Source organism: Cyprinodon variegatus, unplaced genomic scaffold (genome assembly GCF_000732505.1).
Source record: "Cyprinodon variegatus isolate N-32 unplaced genomic scaffold, C_variegatus-1.0 Scaffold434, whole genome shotgun sequence".
NCBI lineage: Eukaryota > Metazoa > Chordata > Actinopteri > Cyprinodontiformes > Cyprinodontidae > Cyprinodon > Cyprinodon variegatus.
The window spans coordinates 374,761-378,101 of NW_015150887.1; positions in this window are offsets into that span (position 1 = coordinate 374,761).

Below are 3,341 nucleotides of genomic sequence, written 5' to 3' on the forward strand. Positions count from 1 at the left end.
CACTATATATTTACTAGCTATATATCCACACCAGAGTGTACACAACCTATACACAACAACACATGAATTCAATTCCTGAACCCCTGACAACTTTCTACCAGTGAAATATGGTGCATGTTCACGATTCTCCACGGTATCTCAATGATCGTGGTAAACTTCACATTCTGCTCATGCAGACGGTTAACTGAACCCGGTTTACAGTAATCGTGGCCTGACATTTTATGTCCAGATTTGTGCAGGAATAGCATGTCCAAGTCTGACCCTTTTGAGTGCATTTTATGAATCATCACTCAGGCGACCAGAGATACAAGCATGCATTTAATTGGTAAAAAAGTAAACAAGGAAATAAAAGCAAGTGGGAAACTCCCTGTGGAGATAAAACAAAAGAAAAATCCAAGATCAACTGTAAAAAAGCTCAAAACAATATTTGATTCCAGAGAGATAAGACTTGGATAGTAATTAAAATACCGTCTAAGGATTGGTTTCTAAGGAATTCAATTGCGATTATTTTTCACCAGTATTAAGATTCAATTTTGATTTTTTTTGTGTTTTACAGCTACCTAAAGGGCTGGAGTGAAATATTTTAATCACCTTGACAACAGCAGACAAGGAAGACGACATGAAGCACAAGATGGACTCTGGTAGCGTTATGCCCATGCGAGAGGAGCCAGATGCCGTTTGCTAGCGGTTCGACGCGTTTGGAAAACATGCGTTAAACGGCTATTTTCAGTGGGAAAGAGGCTTATGATGACAATGGCTGCGTATTTGTCTGCTGGTTTGATAATGGTGGATTTGAGTTTATCTAGAGCCCATTTTTCCTCCGTTATAGATGTTGTTTCTGGTTGTGGTCCGACATTTTGCAGCTCCCTATGATTTCATACTAATAGCTGTAAGAAAAAAGGAAGCTTTTTATTGGGTGGTGGTTCCCACAGTAAAGGTGGTTTTAAGGGTCATGGTCACTGGTCTATTAAATCAACACAGTCCATCTGAGTTTGACATTTTATCCTACAAATAGCGAATTTGTCCCCCTAGTGGGAGTTAGAGGTGCAAATGTGTTACAAATAAAAAAGTAAATTGATTAATTACAAATAAAAAAAGAAACTAGTTAACTATTATGCTCTTACTACATCAATAACAATAAGCCTACAAACATTGGAGGGAAAACTTCCATAGCAGAAGGTAAAAACGGAGGCTGATGTAATCAAAGACAAGGGTCCTATTGAAGAGATGCACTGGTATCCTTTTCCCCCTTAAGGAGGAAATTAATTACTGGTAGCATCAACCCCAAACCACCCCGATGAAAGACAGAGTACAGGTCAGCAGGGGGCGCTGTTCTACAAGGAAAATTCTATGGAAGCATTATACCTCAAGTTACAGAAACCACTAGTAGATGGATTATTTTAATAGTTGATATTGATCAGAACAATTTATATAATAAACATTTATGGCTTAAATAATCCAAAACAAAATATGAATTTATTTTCAACAATAGAAAATAGGACCATACTTCTATAATCCTTATTCCCTTCAGCTAAAGTTATATAGGGAGGGAATTTTAAAGCAGTAAAGGATAAGAATAAGGACAGTTGGCCACCGAGAAACCGAACATCTAACTTAGAACCATCGGTAATAGAATGGATCTAACTGATATATGGAGAAATAAACATTTAGAAGACAAATCTCCACACAGATAAGGACAGATCTCCATAATCCCGTTTTGAGTTCTGGTTGATTTTTTCAGACGTTGTAAATAAAGTGATAAGCTCGGAGATGAACCATAAATCCTTTACAGACCTCAAGGTCATCACTGTCAAAGTAGACGCCGAATAAACTCACCATAAAAACAGCGCAGATTATTTGAAATAATCAAAATCTTGCTAGAAAACCAAGAATTCCAAACAGCTGCCCTAGAAATCATTAATAAATACTGGACTCAAGCTAATTCACTAAAAAATAATGATATTTGAAATCTAGTCAGTTGCTATAACCGTCTCACGAATTATTACACAAATGACAAAAGGAATATTAGTCATCTAAAAACTAATGGAAATATTGAAGGACACAAAGAAGATTAAGAATACTAAATTGGAAGTAGATACAGTTAATGAAAACAAGGTCAGGCGTGCTTTTATTAGATCTAGAAGGAAATGGCTACAACAAGGAGAAAAGTATTTATTTAACCTAGAAAAAAGAAACTTTAAGCAATCATTATAAGGAACATTCAAAATTAATGATGCACTTATTGACGATGACAGAGAATGTCAAAATTTAGAGAAAGAAGAAAACATGGATATATTCCTTAAAGACAAAAATGAAAATAAAAAAAAGTCATTGAACACCCTCTTAATTCACTGTGTGATCAATAAATGAATCTTAAAGAAACTAAAGAAGGTATTTGGCTCCCTGTAGCTCAGAGAATAGACTTTAAAATCCTTCATTAGTCTATAACTCACTGAATGGATCAGCGCCTCAATACATAACACATTTGTTGGCAGCCTCCCAGACCACTCAGGTCTGCTAGTTCCTGTCTACTCTGTACACCCAGAACTAGAACCAACCATGGAGAAGCAGCATTTAGTTCCTATGCTCCACTGATCTGGAACAAACTTCCAGAAGGCTGTAAAAGTGCTGAAATCCAAAGTTCTTTTAAGTCAAAGTTAAAAACAAATTTGTTTAGAGCTGCCTTTGACTGTTGAAGTTAAACTGCTAATTGCGGTATTAGTTTAAGGTTGTGATTTGAATGAGGGAGTGGCAGCCTAGTGGTTAGTAGGGGTGAGTATCGGCACAGGTGTTGGGATGTGATATGCACTATATATAGCAATATTTTTCCTATCAAAATTAAATGTATAGATAAAAAAGCAAGTGCTGTGTATTTTCATCAGAAGATATTGATTATTTAGTTATTTGGTTATTGAGGCCTGAGTCAGTCCATGTTTTCCACTCTGAGTGCTTCAACTACAGATATGGAGCTGCTCCGCAAGGCTAAAGGGCTTCACAGTGTCACCTGATAGAGTGGCGGTGCTGAGGTAGTCAATTTCCCCTCAGTTTTAGCTAAAAATGTTTTGTTTAAAAAAAAACTATATACCAGGAACTGAAAGCTCAATATATCAGGCAGCCAAAAATCACTTTTGGGCGTTTCTCAATATGCGTTCTTGAGCGTTCTCGTGTACTCGTGGCACGTCATCAGACTCAGCCCGAGTACCGTTCCAATTCTCCAGAACGCAAGATCGAGAACGCATCAAATCCCCGGATGTTGTTCTCACCCCGCCCTCTTTATCGAGCATGCATCAGAGCAGACTTGTGCGTTCTTCAGACTGACCGCTTCCCCAGAATGCCCCGCG